The following is a 23,495-nucleotide window of genomic DNA, read 5'->3' on the forward strand; positions in this document are numbered from 1 at the left end:
TTAACTCTGTCCTAACTGGAACCAGGACACTAAGTCCAAACTCTGTTTGTTTCTCCTCAATCCTGCAATGTTATCGATTCATTTCTGTACCACTGCCAATTATTTGCACTAAGGTATCCATTTTCAAACAGCACATAAACTTCAGTCTTCAGATTCTCTTTTGTAGCAAGATCTCTCTGGCTATGTGTGGGAGATGCTTTCACTTTTAGCTATCTGGTTTTAGAAATGTCTAAATCTGAGAAGAGCAGAGAACTAAAAGCTTTATTTTGTGTCAGTGAAGGCTGTAAGTTACCAACAAAGCTGAAAATTCATTTCAAGGTAAATCTCAAAACCTTAGCTACCAAAACTGGCATTTATTTCATTAGAATATTATTGACAGGTGTATCCTCTTGGTGAGATGAACTGTTATCTGCCTGCCTTTACAAACCAGTTTGAATGTAAACCAAGCCTTACAACCAGCTTTGAAACTGGATTATGGTATACATGCTATGTTGGTCTTCATTTTACACATAAAGTTGTATGCCCTAGTAAGCCTCTTTAGGCTTTTAGCACTCCCATCCAAAATATTAAGTAACTTCTACTCCTCAGAATGATTATCAAGGACATCATATTCTCTGAACTGGTAGGGCTTACTTAAAATCTTGATCTTTCCCTTTCAGCTGAAGCAATTTTTTTTCCAATTTTTCAAGGTCTTCTTCATTGACTGGCTTTTAATTATTTAAGTAATATCATGACAACTAACAAATCTCATGTGATGGGGTATCCTGGTTTTGGCTGGGATAGAGTTACTTTTCTTCCTAGTAGCTGGTGGTATGGTGCTGTGTTTCGGATTTACGATGAGAATAATGTTGATAACACACTGATGTTTGAGATGTTGCAGAGCAGGGCTTACACATAGCCAAGGACTTTTTAGCTTATAATGCTGCCCTGCCAGCATGGAGGGTGGGTGAGGGGACGGAATTGGACAGCTGACCAGGACAGCTGACCCACACTGACGAAAAGGATATCCCATATCATATCGCATCACACTGAGTGATAAAACTGGGGGGCCGCTGCTCAGGGTCTGGCTAGGCATCATCCAGCAGGTGGTAAACAATTGGATTGTGCATCACTTCCTTTGTATATTCTTTTATCATTATTTCCCCTTCTTTTTTTCTGCCCTATTACTATATTTATCTCAACCCATGAGCTTTTAATTTTTTTTTTTCTGATTCTCTCCTCCATCGCGTTGTTGTAGGTGGGGATTGAATGAAAGGCTGTGTGGTGTTTAGCCGGGTTAAACCACAATGTGAAGAAAAAATTAGAACACTTTCCCCACCACATTTCATGTTGTAAATAATCAAATTTCTGTAAGCAGAGTTGGAGCATGGCATATCTAAAGCAGAGATGATTAGTAGAGCTCCAGTAACTACTGATCATCTCTGGTTTATATATGCCATGCTCCAGCAACAACCAATGTCTCTATGGCTGAATGATTGGAAGTCTGGGACCTAAGTGAGTATTTCCTATTTTCATTGTTACTTTTTTTTGCTTAAGTAATGTTTCATTTTTTTTAACATCTATTTCTTCAATTTAAGTGCCACAGTTTTGTTTTTGGTTTTTTTTTTTGTATTTTTATATTTGTTTTGGGGTGGTGCTTTTTTTTGATTGATTTTACATTCAAGATACTTTGCAGATATTATGGAATAACTTCATCTACTAAGCTCGATAATTTCACTACTCAGCCAAGATACTTACAGCTTTTAAAGTAGCCAAAGGAGAGTTCTCCTATCCTTTTTTTTTTTTTTTTATCACAACAGTAAAATATTGGAAATTTTAATAAAATATTCTATGTTTCCTTTTAATTGTTTCCTCTCAAAACATTCTGCCTTACTTAGGTAAACACTTAAACCCTGCTAATAGCAGAATTTCCAGAGAGTTGTCCATGGTTATGAACCTGTTCAAATATGCTATAAACAGAGCAAAAACATCATTGTTTTGGATTGAAAGCTTGATTTAACATCATTGTTTCAAAAATATATTTCAGTGTCTTCAATTTGCTTTGTGATGGAGCTGGAAGGGAGAGAGATGAAGATGGTATTCCCCTCTGGATGGGGAACTCAAGGGGCATACAACCTGCTGATGGCACCATGTGACTTGGAAGGTTACCTGTGCAGAAAAAAAAAAAATGCTGTTTAGCAAAGTAAAGTTTACAATTAAATGTGGGTGACAGTGGTCACATAAGGCAGTGTGTAAATGCCAGTTACTGCCTCATCATTTTTTCACAAAAATAGCTCACAAATATTCTGGATTTGCATCTATAATATGAAATAGCTTAAGTAACTGCATGGCATTCTTCTCCATTAAAATTCAGTTGAGAGACATGAAGTGTAAGAAAAGGTCATGGTAACTTTAAGGTTATTTATCCTGCTACATTACATGCAGCATCAGCATGGATACTTGATCTTCAGTGTTATTGAAAATAACCATGTTAAGCTACAGGAGAGAAAAGAAGATGCATAAACTCACTAGAGTATAAACTACATCTGAAAGTACATAGAGATGAACTAGTTACTCCCAGGAAAGTGGCAGAGCCTACACAAACATATCTTTACCCAATATCTGATTGAATCCATAACCTTATCTATTATATTCCATAAGAACACTGTTCATCATTTAACTATATTAATCCAGAAGTGATGTTATTCAGCTATGTTATATTTATATATTACTGTGGAAGTATATTTTATATAATGTACAAGTATAACCTAATTCTTATTTGCCCGTAACTTGTTAGCGGTTCAGATGCATACAAAATATTTATAGTTGCAACTAATACTTCATGAAAGCTCTCTGCATCTGACAAATTCTTAACTACTGAATGCAACCAATTTCCATATTTGGTTCAATTTGTACTGTAGCTGACTTTTCTAGCAATTCCCTAAATTAATAATAAATATTAAACTTGCTGGATTTCTTAAAGATTCTTTCTCGGTGTTTCAGCTATGAGTACTTCATTTTGTTTGTAATTAAATTAGCATGAAAAGCTTAATAATTTCAACCATCTTGTCCTCTGAATCATAAAATAATATGTTTTTAGTAGAAATGTTAGATTATGAATCACTGAAGGATTTGGGCTCCTTTTCAATTTATATACACTGCTTGCACCTGGAATATCAGGTAAGGTACTTTTTCAATGCTCACTTGTCTCCTTGAAAACACCTGTATATGCCAAAAGTTCTGCTAAGTAAAAAATGTTCTTTCATATTTTTTTTTTTTAGGAAATCTCCCTTCTGTCAAATGGGCCAAGGAATGACAAATTCTCTTGGATTTTAAGCAGTCATGCCCTCACTCTTTTTTTTTTCATTAATACTGGAAATTATATGTAACAATAAGTTATGTGAGACTTCATTTCAACTGAAACTTGAGGAAGAAAGTGATAATCATTGGAACTGCAAAAAGCAAAGTGCAATGACTGCCAAAAGAGTTATATATGTTACATGTTTGCCAGAACATAAAATCTATCTAAAGGCAGTGGGGATGAGATGTTTAGCTCTGTGAAAGTGAAGGCAGGTCTATACAAAGATATCCTTATCTGAAGCTAACTGAACTGCCAAATGTATCTCTATCTTTTAGTGTTGTTTTATCATATGTTTTATCATATCTTTATGATATGATATATATGCAATATATACATGAATATATATCTATACAATGATATTTTATATATGCATACAATAAGGTTATTGTACCTTATCTGAGCCTAGATCTCAGTCCCATAAGTAGCATCTCTTTACTGTTACTAGTGTTTCAGCCATGTGAATAAAAATGAGGAGAACGTAACTGTCATTGTGCAGGACATTAGTCCAGAACCTAAAGGTGTGTTTCCTTCAAACCAAAAAACTCTGATGTATTTGAGGTAAGCTAGATAACACATCTTGATAGCAGATGAGAGAGAAAAGCTTTGACATCAACTCTCTGAGGCAAAAGCCCATCAGGCAGTCATGACAATCAGCTCATCAAGCAATATTTCTATTTTGTGACTTCTTACATGTACTGAAGAAGGAAAAGAAATAAAATAAATGTGTAAGTCCCACTGAAGCTGGGTGCTCAGTTCCTTAGGTCTCTAAGGGAAACTCTATCCACAAACAAAAATAATATATATATATATATATATAAACATTCTGACTTTGTATTATGCAAATGAGATAAGAAGTGGCATTCTAACTGGTCATGGCTAGTAATAGTATTCTTCTCTTTCTACAGTTCACCAATTTTCATGATTATTCCTTTTTTTTATTAAACACACACAAAATATTAATGACAGAAAACAATTGATGAAGCAGGGGAATGAGATGTTTACAAATGCAGCTGGGGGGAAAAAAAAAAGGGGGAAAAAAATAAATTCCGTCTGATAAAAGTCAATCCTTGCATTTCATTTTGAAGCAAAACAAGTGAATCAGTGTGGCTGAACTGTCAGGCATTAATTGTTCCAAAAGTCTAATGACAAAGGGGGAGAAGTGCCAGAAATTCACATGATTTATTATCTTCCTACACTTCAGTTTCTAGCAAATGTACAATCCCAGAGAGATTCTCAACCACTTCCTGACAGCCCCTCAGCAATGAATTAATACACAAGGTAAAAGGAAATTTAATGTAGAGTATCAGAACTGATTAATGGAAGTCGTGTCAGCTGTCAGTCCTCTGCAAACTAATTAGGCAAAGCACTCCAGAAATCTTGGTGATGCATATTAAGGCTGCCAGAAACTTTAAAGTAGATTGTAAAAAATAACGGTAGGTGATTAAAAAAAAATACTTGGAAAATGTTCCTTTGATGCTTAATATAAATTTATTTGACCAACTGATTTCTGCAAAGAAACCAGGACATTAGTCCTCATACAATTCATTCTAGTGATTTCTGATTTTCCTAATCTCTGGAGTAACTTTTTACTTCCAGGTCTTTGTTTATGTCTTTAACTGAGGGTTAAAACACTACCGCAGTAATAAAGCCCAAACAATTCTAGGTGAAATCCACTGTTTAAGAACTGATGCCAGGATAAACCAATCCATTCACCACATGCCAAGACCACTGAAGATTGAACGATTCTGTCTTGAAAGAGCTCCCCTTTAATCAATCTCAAAATCAAACTTTCTAGACATCGACATGCTCTTGGCCTTGAGCCATGTCAGGGATGTTATGTGAGAGGACAGAGTATGCCAAGGGAAAACCTTAAAAATTCTTCATATAGACAACATATAACATCTTACAAATGTTTGGATGTCCCTATATGCAGGAATGTCTAGACCTGGAGCAGCCTTGTTGTTGTTGCATGTCCTATAAAGCATCAGTGAATCTTTATCTTTGTTGGAGCCTTTGTCACAATACAGAATATTCATGAGCATTATTCTGTCAAAAATAAGGGGACTCGGTTCAGTTCTACCGTCTCTTGAACAGTCCAAGCTACTACAGTTGTACCAAGTACTTCCATAGCATGACATCACCTCTGTTGTCAAACAAAATCACCTAAAGACATTTTCTGTAGGGAAAGCTTATCCATGGGGAAGTGTGAGACGTCAGACCTCACTGCATGTGCTAGCTATGAGACAAACTGGTGTCTACTTATTGCCTTTATTTTTTGATTTTGTTCTACAGATAGCCCAACAGGGGGCCCTTACTGCACTACTGGAGACCAAAGCCAAATTCAGTGCATCCAGGCAATCTGTATTCTTCTTCACACCATGCTTCCCAATGAAAAACAGTTGAAGTTCATGGGTGTTTTGAGCTAGTCAGGCAGATGGCCACAGGCCACTTCCATCGCTCTGAAAATATTTCTTGATCTGTTTGATATTTGCTCATTCCAGGCTTGGCTCAGCTCAGCCCTTGAATAGCCAAATCCATAACTTTTCTAGTGTCATCCACTGCTACGGAATATTCCCAGGATTTCTCATGGAGGATTCTTCAGCCTGTTTCCAGTCCTTGCTCATCAGTCAGGTTCCAGATGAGACAAGGCAGCCGGCATATGGAAAACCGCACATGCTCCTGATGTACTTAGAGACAATGAGGGACCATACCTCACACCCAGGTTCCAAAGCAAACATGCTCATCAGTCTGGTCTTGCATGGTATGTCAAGCCCCATTTCTGCTTAACCTTCTCTAGAATGTACACTTTATGTTGCACATTTGGGAAAGCTTTGAACATAGAGAACATACCTCAATGAATGAGCAAAATATTTTCTTGTAGCTCGTTTTGTCACACCCCTTTTTTCATCCCCAGATCTCAATCCTTTGTTTATGCTTTTAGTCCTTCTTAAAGAGATGATTAGACCACCCCTTAAAGCTATAGTTTGTGAGCCCAGCTCCAAATTCTATTTCAGGACACCTCAGGTTCACAGTCACTGTAGATGCCAGTCTAGAGGAACAGAGAGACTCCAGTTATCAGCTTATTGTTCTGTGATTTTCAAGGGAGCTTCTCACACAGACGGGGATTGTCAGAGGAACTAACTTCCATGAGGTGGTACTCTGGGGACACATCCCATCTGCCTGCAGACATTTCGGTCCACAGAGAGTCTGGGGCTGACAAATTAGGTGTCTACTGTGTTTAGTGTCTACATGTCTATGAAAAAGACAAGGAGGTGTCATTTGAAGGCCCTTTCTTTGATCATGGTATCTATGAGTGAGGGGAAGAAAGTCCTAGAGTTAGGACTGGGGAAAACTGCTAGAATTACATCCATAGTATCTGATAAGCTACATTATCAGGAAGTAACACAGATCCAGATTCATCTACCCACATAAAATTAAGGATCAACGTCCAAGCCAGCTAGTGCCATATCCATGTGAGCTGGTATGCTCCATTTGGATAATAAAGTGCCCAGCTGATAAGGGTAACTCAACAGATGCCAAAGAGCCCTTCAAGACCTTAGGTCTATGGTAAATTTAAACTTAATTAATCCTCATAAACTTTGTTTACAATTCCTCATATCTTTGTGGCAACTAATCTCTCTCTCTAGCCAAAATACACTCTAAATAAAAACTGCCTACCGTGGTCACAAAAAAATGTCAGCTTGAAATAATTAACCAAACAATAGAGCAGTTATTAGCTGTTCTGTCTGCTGATGGATCATTCCTCATTAATATTAAATATAAAAGTATCTTGGGGTTACAGACAGGCCCTGCTCTCCCACCACAGCTGTCACATTCTGCCAGTGCCACCTGATCCCTTCCCAGCTCCCCTTGGCTGTCCTTTGGAGAAAAAGTGATGGATTAAGAGTATAATAAAGGGGCTACAGCCAGCTCAGATGGCTTTCCTGTTTTGTGATTGATTGACATTGAGCTTCCCAGGAAAGAATCATTTTCATGCTCAGAGGAGAGTCCCACACATCCCATTGGCAAAGGTAACTTGGCAGGCATGGGGAGCACCTTCTGGCCCCAGGCACCCTGGTGGGACACCATGCTGTTGAGCAATGAGTGCCAAGCTGCAGCCCTACAGCTCTCAGCAGGCAAAACTGAGCACAATGGTTTCCTTAAGCCAGCTGAAAAGTTCATTTTCCTTTAGTACATGGAGGCTGCTCTTACCAGATCAGCCTTTAGGTCATGCCAACTGCTGGCAGAGTCAGCAGGACAACGGGTGTACAACTGCCATACATTATACCACCCTAAATATCCTACCAGACTTGCTCTTGTGCATCCAGACACATTATATTCCTCACCCAACACATCAGATGCTCTCAGGGTAATTATGTCAGTGAAACTAAGCAAACACTTCACAGCAGAATAAACTCACCCAGACAATCTATAAAGGATTAGGCAGTTGCCAGTGGAGGAACATTTCTCACAGAATAATCAATCTGCGCCTAATCCTCAGCCCTGCAGCTTAGGGAAAACCCACAAAATACCTTCCAAAAATGAGCACGGGAACTCAACTTCATAACTCTGCTAGATATAAAAAATGCAGACGCAGCAGAGCTAGCAGCTGTACAGTCCATAACGTCCCTCCCCCTTAGAAATGCAATCAACAGCCTGATGACCACTCCTCTCCCTTTCAAAGATATAAATATCTTTTCACCATTGTCCTTTTACCCTTTCTTTCCAAGATGGTCCACTTGCTACATGAACTAACTCTAAGAAATTGTTCTCAAATTGTATTTGGTTTTGAAGACTTCTGCTTTTATTTCAGACCTAAAGAATGGCCAAATGTTTGTCTGTTTTTTCTGACTGAGAAAATAAATTGGTCTCTACCTACAAACCAGAGATTATTCTTGAGAGATGATGATTTAATCTATTAATAATGTTTTAACGTCCCTTAAATTAAATACAGGAATCAATACTGACTAGAAGGCAACTGAATGAGGACCACTAGACTTCTATCATTTTAAAGCTATTACAAGATCAAAATAGGATTCATAGGCTGTCTCTTTTGACAAAAGAGGAAGCTGGAACATTTACTATCAAAAATATTTTCTGAAGCCATAGTGTCCAGATGCAAATGAGCTCTGCAGGCATTTAATTCCTTACCAGGCTGGATACTTGTAATTATTTCACCTTATACTGACTTGATAGTAGGCTGTTATCTTGAAGCAATCTGACAAGGAATTCAGTACCATTTTTTTCTTCTCTGCTGCACTTGTGGAAAATTTTCCATCCTGACTATTTCAAAGGAAAATTGGATTTTTGACTAAATAAATTCTTTCCAAAAAAAGGGGTGAGGGTAACACTGTATGCCTTGCAAAATGTCAGCTTCTAGAAAAAGCTCTTTCAACTTTCCAGGTGAATACTTTCCAAGCAAGAAGTGACAAATACTCAGCTTGCTGTGAGATCTTTCTTTGTTTTACAAAGGTTTGGAATTTCTTTGGGTTAAATAGTCTGAGCAGTTCTGTTTCTGATCTTGGCCATTTTATGAACTTGTATCACACTGTGGAGGAATACCTAACAACTTGTTTACTGGTTTAATTTTAGGGTATCTGTACAAGTCAGTGAAAGGGCATAAATACCTTTTAAATAGCTGACCTGAAAAAAAAAAAAAAAAAAAAAAAGGAAAAAAGAAAAAAAAAAACGTTACAAACTGTGGATGCATTTGGCAGCATGAATCTCAGTCAATATAAAAAGCTGGAGAGTGCCTAATGAGCTGTATGAGAACAAGATTTGAGGGAATATGTTAACTAACACAACATCAGCTATGACTCTGCAGTCGGGGCTGACAGGGATGAGTCTGTGGTTTTAGACCAGCTGACTGTTACCTTGCTGGCTGCTGCAGGCTTGTCTTCAGTGGCATTTCTGAGCCAGGGGTCAGCAAGGTAATGAGCAGAGCGATGCAATGCTTGCACAGCTAACACACAGCACCACTCCCTTTCCCTTCTATATGCAAGGAGGATGTACGTACCCGACAGCCCCAGAGCCTGCTAGCCTGAATCTTCTGACACTCTTTTGAGCTTAATAGGCACTTTATTTCATCCTTGACATGATAGCAAGAAACCTCAAGCAGAGTTTTAATTTTATCTTCTGCCTGCTGGCTACTTAGGACATTTAACCCTTCTGCACCTCCTAATGCAGCTGACTGAAGCAGATCACAGTAATAAGGCAAAATGTTTCTTTCTGTGAGGAATGTGTAAAACACTTCTTCATCCATATTTTTAATTTTGCACCAACAAACAAACAAAACAAAACAAAACAACCAAAAAAACTCCACAAGACCGAAAGACTTTGAAACTAAATAATGGCACAGAATACACAAACAGAACAACAGATGACAGGTCTGAAACACACTCCACTGCTTTGAATTTTGTTAAGCTTTGGCTCTGGCAAAGCTGTTGAGTTGGATAGGGCAGCCTACAAAGCCAGAAATGAAATGGAATTCCAGTTAATTTTATTTCATCATCTACAGTAGATATTCAGGTATTCTGATGCAGAGATTCATGCAAAGATATTTAAAAAGTATGTACCATTACCACAGAAGCTCATCACAGAAGCCTACTATTTACAATGGGAGTTAAAGCTGGTAACATGTATCTAAATAACAAGGATCAAAAAAGCCAGAGGAACAGAGTAACTAAATCATTCCCTCTTGATTAGTGAGACATGACTTCCATCCCTGCATTTTATCACAGTTTATCTCAGTCTCATTTTATGTCCTTTTATCCTAGTCACTAGAAGAGATCGTATTTCTTTCTGAAACTATTTGCTCATTTTAAAATACAGTTACAAAAATATCCATAAAGAACAATGAAAGGGACAAGATTTTATTCAGAGATCACTTAACAAAATTTATAGTAATTTGCTATTAGTGGAAATAGGAGCAGTTTAACTCCAGAGACGACCCTATTCACTAGATTCCAATACAGCCACCAAGAGAACAAGCATATCTATTCTATATGATGCTAGGATACTTAAATTTACAAGTCACTTGTAAATGAGTTGCATGGCAAATAAACTCAGAGCATTTGTATATTTCTTTTTTATCCTCTGAAGGGGCATTTAAATACAGAGTATTAATCTCTGAAAAATAAAATCTAAGTTTATTGACCTAAAGCAAACTAGAATGGCCATCTACACCCTACCCCCCACCCCTTTTATATTCTTTTCCTACTATAAAACCATTTACAGCAAATTCTTCTATCTGATCTACCAGGAACAAGTGAACACTGCTGGGAGTTCAGCATATCCCAGAGGAACCGAACTTCAGTCAAAATTGGCTACACAGGCCTCAAAGGAGGATCTCCATCCACAAGCAGTAATTGCACAGTTTTCCTAGTTGGTTACTTTTATTGCTGCTCAGTATGTTACAGAAGATCACATTGCAAAAAAACAACTTGGGTCATTCATCCCATCTTCTGCACTTTACTAAAGTACTCCATACACCAGCTTCACTAACACCCTGTTACCTAGACACCGCGGTGCTGCAGCCATCCCAGCTATCGACTGGCTTCCCCCTTAATACATGGCTTTAGCAGCACTCTCTGCAACCCCCCAGCACCCTAAACATGGGAAGGGGCAGCACCTGTCCCTGGCCATGCCTGTTAGCCCATGAGCCCCACTCAGGTGTAGTCTAAATGTAAATGAGATGGTTTGCTGGCCCAGAGCTCTGCAGTTGGATAGCATCTTCCCCCATGAAGCAATGCGCAGTCCCTTGCGTCACCTGCCCACACACCTGCTCTTCTCCGTATTCTCACCAGCCAAGCAGAGCAGCTGACTTTTCCAAGTCAACCTACAGATTTTTCCATCAAAGATCCACTAGCTTTAGATCCTAGAGAAATAAAACATGCTGCCCGAACTGAGAGGTTTAATGTTCAGTACATTACACAGGCATTGGTATAGGAGCTTTATACCACTAAAAATGCAGATTCCCTGTTAGAACAACCTACCGCATTTCTGAACGTGATTAAGTATCAATACAGTGAATCACTTTTAGAGTTATTTTAAATACTTTGGTTTTATTTCACTCTTGGTCATTTTCTACAGGTAAAATCAGAGGAAATTACTTAGATAGATTTATGGAAGAAAAGATGTAGAAAAGAATACTTTGCATGTTTTTAAAATAAACTCAACACTTATGTGTCTTCCAGAAGTTTCATTGGCCCTGAACTAGAATGAAATTACAATTTGATAATAGCTAATGATTGCTCTCTAATGCAAAATAGATGTGGGGATATTGTTTGGTGCATGCCCTGGCAAGATTAGTAATACCCAAAGATCTAACTCATGTTTGCATAAAAAGGTTGTGCTGTCCAGTGTCTTCTTAGTACGCAGGCTCATTGCTTAACAGTGTTTATTACAGACCTTTTTTCCTGCTATACAGCTATAATCCCCCTTGACACCATTTAAAAATCACCACCTCTCTTCTTCATACTAACAGACATGAAGACAGTTCATTCCTTTTTTTCTTTGAAGGTTCCTTTGCACATCTGTAGAGTTACCATGACACCAGTTCTACTCAGCTTTCCCAAATCTTCCCTCATGGGCCACGTTTTCTGTTCCTATTGCTCTCTGCTGGACTTGTATTTGTCCACATCACGACACACCTTTTGTATTTTTCAGACCATGTATCCAATTTGCCAGTTATTCTGAATTGCAAATACTGTCCACCATAGTTCTTCCAGCTGCTTCCAGTTTACCATCTGTATATGAAGTAAATACACTTTTTAATAATGTCATTAATGGAAGTAGTGACTGATACTTGAAAACCCATTTAGGAAATAAATTGAAATATTTTCTTAATTTGTCCGTGAACCATTTCTCCAGTCCTTTTTTCTCACATAATGGTAGTTTCATCAAGACAGATTTTGCCTAGGTTTTTTTTAAGAGAACAGGATATGATGTAGAGCCAACCACCTTAGTAAAGTCACTTGACTTTTTCCCCATCTGAAAAGCCTACTATTCTTTGTGGAAAGAAATTTAGTTGATGTGATGTGACTTTTTTCCCAAAATTTATTCTGGCTGTTATTTGTTGTTTAGCTATGTCCCTAGCTTTTTGACTGTTTCTTCTGTGACCATTCCAGACATTCAAGTTGAGCTGTCTGGTCTGTAATTTTCTTTTTCTTCTTTACTGCATTTAAAGATAGGTAAATATGTTTGCCCTCTCTAGAATGTCACCCTTTCTGAATAATTTTCCAGAATAACAGCTAATGACTTTAACATCGTTCATGTTTGTTCTCCAGGTACTCTCGAAGAAGTTTCAAGTCCATTCAGTGTGAAGGCTCTAACCCACCCAAACATTCAAACACATTCTTTTTAATAATATCTTAGTCTTCCCCTTACTATTAGTGTACTCATAAAATGTTTTCTCATTACATTTTACATCCTTGCTCCCTATGTCTCAGTTCTTGCACTCCTGGTGCTATGCATAAAATGTCTTCTTATTCTCAATATCAGGCTGTCAACTCAAGATTTTGTTCAGTTCCAGCATGTACACATGATTTAGTGAAGTTGTTTCCTTATCCATCCTTTGCACAGACAGTACACATTTCTTTCTTTTCCAAAGCTGCTAGCTCTCTAGAAATCTTTTTGCTTGACCTACCTTCTATATGAAGGCTATGACCCAACTTTTTAAAGCCTGTTCATTTTCTTTATTCTTTTGTCTTCTGTCCTTCCTTAAAAAAAAAAAAAAAAAAAAAAAAAAAAGCCTTTCATCTTTACATTCTCATTTATTTTTTCCCTCTTATTCATAAGCAAGAATAACTGGTTTACTGGTTTTAATTGCTTTCTTTTAAGTTCCCGTGTTAAGAAATTGCTCCCAGCATAGTGCAAGAGCTTTCCGTATGGTTTGGTAACGTCTACAGCTCAGTTGATAGTCTCTGACACTCCTACAACCTTCCATCTCGTTACACTTTTCCTTGGAGGAAGCCAGGAATGCCACTCTAACTGTTGCTTGGAGGCCCTCCTAGGGCCCAGGACAGCCCGTCTGATGATATCTGTCACCTGATAGCATGGTGAGAACATGTGCAGAGTAAGAAGTCCCTATACGTGGAAAGAAAGATCAAAGATACTCCAAGTTTTCTGCCAAGAGTAAATGCTGTCATCTGCCAACTTCAAATAATTTATAGAGAATTTGGCCAGGAAGCCTTTCCTGCTTAGCAGAGTAGAAACAACCTGCATATCCAGTGCACTCCTTCACCCAGAGAAGTGCAACTCTTACTCTATCTGCTTTACTTCTTTAAAATGATCACCACAGCTGACCCTTGTACAGACTCTTGTCTGGTTCTTTCCTCTTTTTATTGTTAGCAGAGGCTTCCATTAGAGTGTGTTTATGTCTCTGTCTCCTCTTTCTCTATATATTTGCAGTCACAGTCACATTTTCCTTCTTTTATCAATCCAACTTTCCTGGGCCAGCTATACCCCTGTATATCAATATTACAGACATGTGAGTTGTCCCCTAGAGCCTCTGCTATGCCAATTAAGTAATAATTTTAATTATGTGCTGAGATTTCTATGTCTGCTCTTCCTAGAGACACAATGTTTAACACATGCATCTATAATAAAGCCTTCTGTTCAGTTTTTCAATATTTTAGCTTCTCTATTTTTCATCACATTTTTGCATTGCCCTTGCCTGGATACCAGCGTCTACACTATGCACTCACTGGTCTTTCCTAGCCCTCTAAGTGTCCTTGAATGAGAAAACCACATTGTAATTTCTTATGAATTACTATTTACATTGAAGGTGACAGTTACCATACATTTTAAAGATATGTCAACCCAGTACACTTTTTAGTATTTACTACAAAAAAAAAAAAAAAAAAAAAAAGACTCATAGAAATATCAGAGAATTTTGTTTCTGCAAAATGTGTGGCTGCATGACTACTTTAATATAACAGTCACTCAAAGAGTTAAATACCATTTCCTGAACAGGAAGCCATACTTTTGAGATACTGTGAAGATGCTCAGTTTGTTGTATTTTTTACTGACTTTCACAGTATTATATCAATTTACACCAGTTCACTTGCTCTTTCTAGGTTGCCATTGCCTTCTTTGCATCCAATTTCCAGGCAGACAGACATAAGTGTTTTACGGCATAATATGTTCTTTAGGCTGTAATGTCTTCAATGTCCACTAGTGCCTGAATACAATATGATGTTGCAGGATAGATAGCACACTGGTATAGTTCCATTTTGCTTATTTTTGTTTAATTCTTGAATACCCAAGCAAAATTCCTGACAAAGGCATCTTCTGCACTCATTTTGTCTTGAGATTTTAGCATAAGATTTTCACTTGAAAAAGCCAGCATTATATCAAGAAAAATCCTGTAAGTAGTAGTTCCAAATGAAACAAAGCAAAAGACAGTAAATGAACAGAAGACCTAAAGCTAAATTCTGCTATCATTTCATTTCAGTGAAGTTGGATCAGTACACCAAAAAAAAAAAAAAAATGTTACCTCAGGACATGTACCAAGAGAAGGGTTGTGTCAAATTGAAAAAGCTAAAAAAAAAGATGAAGGGCAAGTTTGATGTTTCTGAAATCATACCTGAAGTGTTATTGAAGCCATTGGGGTTATAAGGATACTACTATGAGCAATGCAAGTTAGTAGTAGTGTACTAGTACAGACTGCACTGCCAATATTTATTACATTAAAATACACATTCAAGTTATTTTTACTTGTGTGTCTTCTACACTGATTCCAACCGTATGAGGTCTTCTGTGATGCAAACTAACATCTTTACCCTGCTCTTCTAATTATTTGTCTTAAGACATCATGCAAATTATGATAACTGAGATTTTCATACAGCAAAATAATCTTCGTAATTGATTCTCCACAGGGATTATTTTTTCAGCCTTCTTTTTCAGGTCTTGAAACTGTAACCTTTTTTCCACTTTTCTTCCACTGGAAAAAATGGTATTTTTCATCAAAAGACACTGAAATCTGTGTTGATCACAGAAAAATCCTTTTAAAGAACGCTTGTTATTTATTCAATTTTCAGATTCAGCATACACGTAAGGTATTCATATTGTGTTACTTAATACCGATCACTCCCTATTGGAAGGCTCTCTAATCTGCACAGTTATTAAGCATAATGGGATTTACCCCAATGAAGTCTAACACTAGGAAGGAAAGTACATGTGGCAAATCCTATTATACCTAAAGAAATGGGTTGTCTTTCCATGCTTTCCTCGTTTATTTTTTTAATCCTCCTTTGCCAGAAACAACAATTTTGCAATGTTTGTTTGGTTGGTTGGGTTTTGTTTGTTTTTTTGGGGGGTGTTTGTTTGGTTTGGTTTGGTTTGGTTTTTTGTTTGTTTGGGTCTTTTGTTTTTCTTGAATGTCATTTTTGCCATGCTTGAAAGCAGGGTGAAGGTTGAACATTTCCCTTTGAGGTAGGCAAACAGGACTGTCATGAAGTTCAATAAATGTAAACGCTGAGCCCTGCATTTGGGAAGGAAAAAACCCATGTATCAATAAGGGTGATAGGGTGAGGGAAGCACTCAGTGGGAAAGGCACCTGGGGGTCCTGGCGGGCACCAAGCTCCCCAGGGTTGAACATCAACCAGTAACGTGCCTTTGCAACAAAGAGGGCCAACTGCATCCAGGGTTGCATTAGCAGAAGCATTGCCAGCAGGATGAGGAACGTCATCCTTCCCTTCTGCACAGCACTGGTGAGACACACCTGGAGCGTTGGGTCCACCTCTGGGCTCCCCCTCCATATCCCCAAAAGAGGCATGGACATATGGGTGTGAGTTCACAAACAGGCCATGAAAATGGTAAAAAGCAAAAAGCATCTGACGCGGAGGGAGATGCTGAGAGAGGTGGGCTGTTAAGCCCAGAGAAGGCTTGGGAAGATCATATCTGTGTGTATAAATATCTGAGGGGAGAAGTAAAGAAGATGGAGTCCAGATACCTCACAGTGATGCCCAGTGACAGGACAAAGGGTCATGGGCATAAACTGAAGCAGAGTCAATGCTACTCTGGTACTGATCATGTCACCTTGCCGAACTCTCAAATTTCAGAAAAGACATAGCTTAACCTTAACATAAAAGCCTAATGTTATCTCCATGGCAGTAGGCACTCTACAGAGGTTTAAAAAGGGAGAGGTTGCTCTACTCCTAGCATATAAGAGAAAGAAGTGAATAGAGCAAAGGAGGTAAGAGAAAGCAAAATTAAATATATGTAATTAGTACAAAGAACAGAAATAAACTGTGCTGAACTGTGACTTCCTCTTCAGACAGCTCTTCCACCCTGCATTATTAAATCCTGCACAGATATGTTAAAACCAAATAATCCTGTCAGCATCCTCATGTGGGAAACAATTCCAGTAGGCTCTAAGATATCAGCTTAATAGCATCCACATTCTCCACCAAGGACTATAACCTCCTGTTGCAAAGGGAATGAACTCTCTCTAATTGTTTTTTTTCCATGCCTAATTATTACATTTTGTGTGTCTGTGACCCATTAAAGTATAACAGCCCTTGAGAGAAAGCTGCTGTATATGCATGAGAGAATGTGTAGTTATACATATGTATATATATTTGCATATAGCTTAGACACTTGCATGTATAAACACATATTATTTTTTACGGTAAATGTTATACAACGGGATCCCAATAACACCTGTAGGAAGACTAGTGTTTTGCAAATTTGATGTATTTGCTTTTCAAATTAGAACAAGAGCGACCATGAGAATTTATTGATACCATTTATATTGCAAGCCTCAAGGAAGTACATATGTTTTCCAGAATTAGCCCTAAGACCTACAGATTGGAATCTTAATTCCTGCTCTGTAAGGAAAAATCACTGAATTTAAGGCTGTGCTACTGTCATTATACAGGAATTAATTTCACAGGATAATGCATGGAAAATACAATGTAAAAGAGAGCAGGGTGAGGTGAAAAGCAGCAGCCTTCCCTAAGGCACTATTCTGTTCTACTTCTGTTGTTAGTATGGCACATTAGAAAGCTTTTCTTGCATTTGTATTCCCCATCTGTAGATCTCCACTGATTATCTATGTGGCTCTGGTTAATTGCAACATTAGCAGAGTGGAGCGCTTAACTTTGTGTATGGCAGTTGAGGATTACTTAAAAATAGTTTTCAAGCAATGACTCATTTCTGAGTGGGCTTCACGATGAGGGGGTTCTGTCAGGAAACGATAGGGTGTCACCATCTCTGAAAAGATCATCTTAGCATCTTAGCATCTTTGAATACGTACCGATATGCTGGGGCAGAGGCAGAAAGACTTTGTGCGCATGGTGGTTTAACTCCTCTTCCTGCGTCAGAAATACGAGTTGCTAATGCAGCGGGAACTTCTCTTTTGCAATAATACTGCCATGATTTTGAGTGACAAGTGGAAATGGTAATACTGCTACGAGTCCTTCTCATTATTTAACTGCACTAATCAGAAAATAACATTCAATAGCTGTTGTGTTTCTGAAGTACCCTTCACTGTTTTCCCTAGGAGAAGCTGCCATTATCTCCTGTTAGCAGAAATCCTACGCAAAGAGGAGGGTCTTTCAGGCAGACAAGGTCGTGCTCAGTCTGATTTTTCACAAATGTTCACAAGTGTTCAGACTGGGGTTCTTGCATTTGGCCATGCCATCAATGGGCCAAGAGTTTCCATCAGTCTTCACTCCCCAGAGGCCAGGCATCTTCGTGTCAAACATCTGCACATCCCTCACCTGGGGGACACTGAGCTACCAAGACCTAAATCTTGCTAGCATTGAAGGAATGCAACCCAAACAAGGACATGTTTTTAGGGGGAAAAAAAAAAAAAAAAGAAAGAAAAAAAAAAGGAAAAAAAAAAAGGGAAAAAAAAAAGCAGAGGTAGAATTATGTTCCAGGCCAAATGGATGAGAGAAGGGTACTTCCTTATAATAATGAAAAGTAGCAGAAAGCAAGTAAATAGGGCATCTGTAGAAATACAGCATTGCACAAGACAATGAAACAATGTACCTACATTTTCACTTTGCATAGCTTTAGATATAATAGAAGAAATACCCTATGTGATCAACAATTTACATACGAGTAGAAGCATATTTAACAAAAGAAATAATTTAATAGATTCATAAAAATCATGGAAATTTGCTATGAACAAGGCAAAAACACTTTACCATCATCTTCATGCATTTTTAAATATATGTCTTTTTCTATGTACAGTTCAAGATTTATCTCCGTTTTAATCTTAAATCTTTTATTTTAAGGGAGGTAAATGACCACCCCAGGAAAAAAAAAAAAAAAAAAAGGCTGCTGCTGCTTTGGATTACAGCTCCTCAACACTGCAACTATTTTTCTTACAAAATAATTAAATAAAAATTAGAATGTATTTGTGTTCATAATTTGACATTAACTTTTTAAGATGAAATTGTCATGCAAAATTCCAATAAAATTGTAATGATATTTTCTTGCAAAGCTTCGAAGTCAGAGAAAATGTGGGTTTAGGGAAAACACTGCTAGTTTTATAGTATGCTAGTTTTATACTCCCCAGATCTAGGTCCAATTCAAGGGACATTGTGCTCATATCTCACTTTGAAGGTTCATGGCCAACCCGAAGTTTTTTACTTCAGCTTTCTGTTGGTTCTAAAACTCAACTCTAAATTCAACTCTAAAACTCAAGTTTGACAAGTGTGTGCATCAAAACTACATTTCTGATTCCAATTGAAACAAAAATATGTATTCACACCTTGTGTAGTAAAAGAAGATATTCAGGGATATTCAGTACCTTACTCTTTGGACATCCAGATTAACTATTGATGTCTCATGTAGGTTCTCAAGAACCTTGTACTGCATCTATGATGTCACACAGGCCACTAAGCACAGTAAGGATTATGTTTTCATCATACATCATGCAGAACAGTGTTGAAGTGATAACATTGCCTGATAAATGACCTGAAGATCCAGTGCAAGGCAAAGGAGGAAGGCTTTTAAGTAAAATAAAATCCCTGGATGCCATCAGTAGGACCTACCCTACCATTTAAGAATGCTTTAAGCAGATGATTATTAAATATTACAGTGTCTCCATCTCTCTCTTTCCATTACTGAGAGTAAAATTGAGTTTAAGTAGCTAGCCCCTCAACAGAGCATACGAACCGAAAAAGCAATTGAAAGTAAGTGTTTAGATTCATGTTAGTATGACTGTTCTGGCAGATGTCCATATGCTATGGTATTGTCTGTGAATTCATTATATTCTATCTGTTCATACATGCAGATGCATCCTAGGTGCTAAGAAAATCTGTGGTTTAGCTTTCTAGCACTAAAATCAGAGGTATTCCTGTTTGCCATAATAAGCATCTTATCAGGCTGGCATGCTGCCTGGTTAAGACTGTTTGCAAGGTATGGAACCAGCATGGATCTGGCAGACCTCTTTACGGCTGTGTCCGGAGCGATTAATCATGTGGACTGATTGCTTGGTGAAGACTGGGAAGGTTTTCCAGGTTGATGGAGTTGGGCCAGGCTGGCGGAAGCAGAGGCAGAGGAGGAAATAGATGTGACTGATTTGAAAATCCACGTTAGGATTTGCAGATTATGATTATGCTTGTGACAAATTCCTCCTTCTCCTCAGGGATTCACTGGCATTTCTACATGAGGAGACAGGGCACTGAATAGCAAGCTACCACTGCTTTGTAGACCCAGCCCCAGATCTTCCTTATGAGGATGTAAACTTTCATAAACCTATCTGCATCGCCTGTGCCATGGTTACAGCACAGGGAGACCAATAAAAAAATCATACCTGTACATGCCCTCCTCTACATGGTTTGGTTAGTCCAGGGTATTACTTGGCTCTGGCTAACCAGTTGCAAAGCCGGTTGCCAGAGTGAAGGTTTGTGATGCTTCTCTGGCATGAAGGGCCCACCAACAGCAGAGAAGCGTGAAGATATTCAGTCCTGCCTTTGGCAGTTGGAGAACAATGTTGGAGTGCGTGCCCAGAGAGATGCAGGACATTGCCCTGCAGTCACCTGGAAGCCCAAGAAGCAAAACCAGCATGATTGATCACTCTGTGGCACCTTACGAGGTGTCTGTGGAGCTGCAAATTGCTACCCACACCACACAGAGTGGAAGTGGGCACTGATGGATCGGTTGGTCAATTCACACATACCCAGGAAATAACCATAGAGGTAATATGGGAGCACTGAAGAGGGATTAGGAAAATGAGGCGTATCAAACACATTCAAGTCCCTGCCAATTGTTGTGGCTAATCACCCGCAAGCTTCTACACTTGCAGGTCATGTCTCACCATCACCAAGGGCTGAACCTGTGCACCTCACCATTTACAGACCTGGCCTTGGCATTACCTCTACCAACCCTGCACATATTTTTTCCAGTGCATCTACAGCACATCTGAGCTTATCAGCACTATAAGTTCATATTGCTGAAGTTTCTAGCCCACCTCTTCTTCCATTTCTCATGTCTAAATCTAGCCTCTTAATCCCATCCAGTAAACCTTCCTGCTTCTATACCAAGGACCTAGAGCAGATTTGGGTTTTTGACATAATTCTTTCCTCAGAAGGCTTCTCTTCTGGGAAAAAAAAAAAAAAAAAAAAAAAAATAGTCTATCACCCCTGACCAAAGCTGCAGTCCATAATTTCACACTGACTGATCATGTAGTAGTAGCATATCCCCTCTCAAACAGTAAAAAAGATGGTGGGCTGGAAAAATTAACCTGGTTCCCTTTACCTTAAACCTCTGCAAGTCAGAGCATTCCCACAGCACAGCAAGGGAAAGCTTGTTTTCCAGACTTTCTGTGTTCACCTCTTTCTACAAACAGCAGCATAGGAGATGAATAACAGATGAGGTGGGTACATATCCAATAGCAGAGCAGTCAAACAAGTAAATAACAAGGCACACGCTTGCAGACATCTGTCCGTCACTGCAAACAAACCCTACCCACGGAAGGTCAGCTCCCTCTCATGCCTAAGCACTGTCTATGCCTTTCTCTGCTGTAGTTTAGGACTCTGCTCATCCAACTGACCAGTTTTCTTACCCCAGCACCAGATTTCTCCCTTTGTTTCCTACTGATCCTGGCTGTTGAACTTGGGCAGAGAATTTCACTCCCTATAAGGATCTAGCCTTGAAGATCTACATATAACTTGGCTGTAGGTAAAGGAATTACACTGGTAAACCTCGATTTAAGAGAAAATTAAGAAAATTTCCTGTAAATCAGCATATACTTGATGCAACGGAAATTGTATTTGGAGAACAAAAGTGTCAGGCATACAACAGCAGCTGTCACACACCTACTTTCAACCTTCCTTCCCCATTCCCTTTCCCCAAAGAACTCCACTCCATTAACCACTACACAATGTCAGAGCTGTCTGAAAGTACATCTCTTGTATATAACAAGCAGAACCATGAAAAAATCAGCTACAGTGGATACTATTTTCTTTGAGACTGTTTTTACTTGTGAAAATTCTCAGCTTTTATATTTCATGCGGACTCTGTGACCTGAAGAGAGAAGAGAGATGATAATGGAGCAGGTCAGATTTGTTGCTTCATAAAAAAAGTGTTCTAGTGTTTATTGAACTAATGAAGTATGTCTGCCATTTTTTATCTTTTTTTTTTTTTTCTTGTGGTTGATTGCAGACTCTGGTTAAAGCTTCTCCCAGGGCAGGGGCACTTATCAGAGCTCTCTCCAGAGTGGGTTCTCTTGTATATGAACTCACATTGCAGCCTTTCCTTCAGTCAAGGCACTTCAAGACTATCTGGCTGCCTGAATTCTTTTAATTTCACTTTAATTCATCCAACAAATTCAAAAGTTATTGCTGGCAACAGAGAAGCGCAGTGGGATTACATAAGAGACTGAGCTAAGAATCACCGCAGGCCTTCCCTCCTTGCTTCTCTACACGCTGGCATGCAAAGAGAGAAGAAAATGTGCAAAAATACCTTAAAATATCTGAGGAGAGAAATTAACCTCAATAGGACAGGTTCTCCCACATCTGTATTTTCACCCCAGACCTGCAGTGATTTCTGCTGAAGATGTTTCTGCCCTGACCTGCAGAGGCTGGCTGGTGGGAATGGCTCCTGCTGCTGCCTCCCACCCAGTGACTTCCTCCCCATGTCCCTGCCCTAGGGAAGTATCTGTACTGCAGGCATCCATTGCTGGAGCAACCTCAGCTGCTACCAGCAGCACCGAGCCCTCAAGGCCGGACCTACAAGGCTGCAGGATCCCACTGCCAATGAACCTGTCAGTGAAAAATATACTGTGACCTCGGAAAAAATAAAGAGGGCCCTATAAAGCCTCACTTTATCTTCCCTTGTTTCTTGCTGGTCTGTGTCATCACAGCTCTGTGCGTGTGTAGAAAGAGAAGCAGAATTAATTTTTTAAAAAAACTAAATCTCTTCTTACTGTAAAAATAGGTCAAACACAAATCTAAAGGATGTGCCTTCAATACATTTTCTGCCATAAATCTTGCTGGTGTTCCACTGTTTGTTGCTGCAGTGTCTGCTAATCTATTCAATCTCTTTATCACAAGGGATTTCATTACAGACCCACTAGTAATTACTCACAAGTCTTAGAGTGTTGTCTCCATCCAGTGGTGAAACTTTAAAAATGCTTTCCTGGAGCTACAGTGTTTCAGACTTCTTGTTAAGCATGAAATACATTAAGTGCTGATCATAAATTGCAAAAACTATTAACTGGATAACTACACTGAAACATCACATATGAAACCTAAAAATGCACACTCCTATAATAAAATGAGGGTTTTTTTGTTACAAAAATCTCAACAGCAACTGCTGTGTGTTTTAATTCTTATCCTCCCTCAGTTCTCAACATTCACTTTGAAAGCTGATACTCTTCTGCCAATATAACAGTGTCTGGAGACAAGAAGGGAGGGACTCACCCACCTCCCTCTTCTGTTCCTCCTCCGGCTTCATACAGCTACATCAATAACCTCCTCTTGTCTAATGTAAAAGAGGAGTACTTCTGGCAGTTCACATTTCTTAGGTGTGGCAGCAGCAGGACTCCACTACAGAGTGTGCTGGGTTAAATGAACGAACGCAGCTTCACCAGCAGACACTCAGTAATTAAGATCCTGCTTCATTGCCATGTTGATTTTAGCTGCCATGGATAGAAAAGAAAAAAATTCAGACAGAGTCGGCTGTCACTACCCAA

The 23,495-nt window shown here is 38.7% G+C and overlaps 1 long non-coding RNA gene across 4 annotated transcripts; it reads right to left on the bottom strand.

Moving 5' to 3' along the window:
- Nucleotides 1-1,539: 1,539 nt before the first annotated feature.
- Nucleotides 1,540-19,159, bottom strand: LOC125183014 (uncharacterized). 4 transcript variants are annotated; one of them, XR_007163996.2, is made up of 4 exons: nt 19,107-19,159; nt 17,601-17,658; nt 12,987-13,059; nt 1,540-2,148 (listed from the first exon to the last, which is right to left on the bottom strand). It is a non-coding gene; the product is annotated as an uncharacterized lncRNA (long non-coding RNA). The 4 variants fall into 4 exon arrangements; XR_007163994.2 differs by having other exon boundaries at nt 19,068-19,156; XR_007163995.2 differs by lacking the exon at nt 17,601-17,658.
- Between the last annotated feature and the right edge of the window lie 4,336 nt (nt 19,160-23,495).

Source organism: Anser cygnoides, chromosome 1 (assembly GCF_040182565.1).
Source record: "Anser cygnoides isolate HZ-2024a breed goose chromosome 1, Taihu_goose_T2T_genome, whole genome shotgun sequence".
NCBI lineage: Eukaryota > Metazoa > Chordata > Aves > Anseriformes > Anatidae > Anser > Anser cygnoides.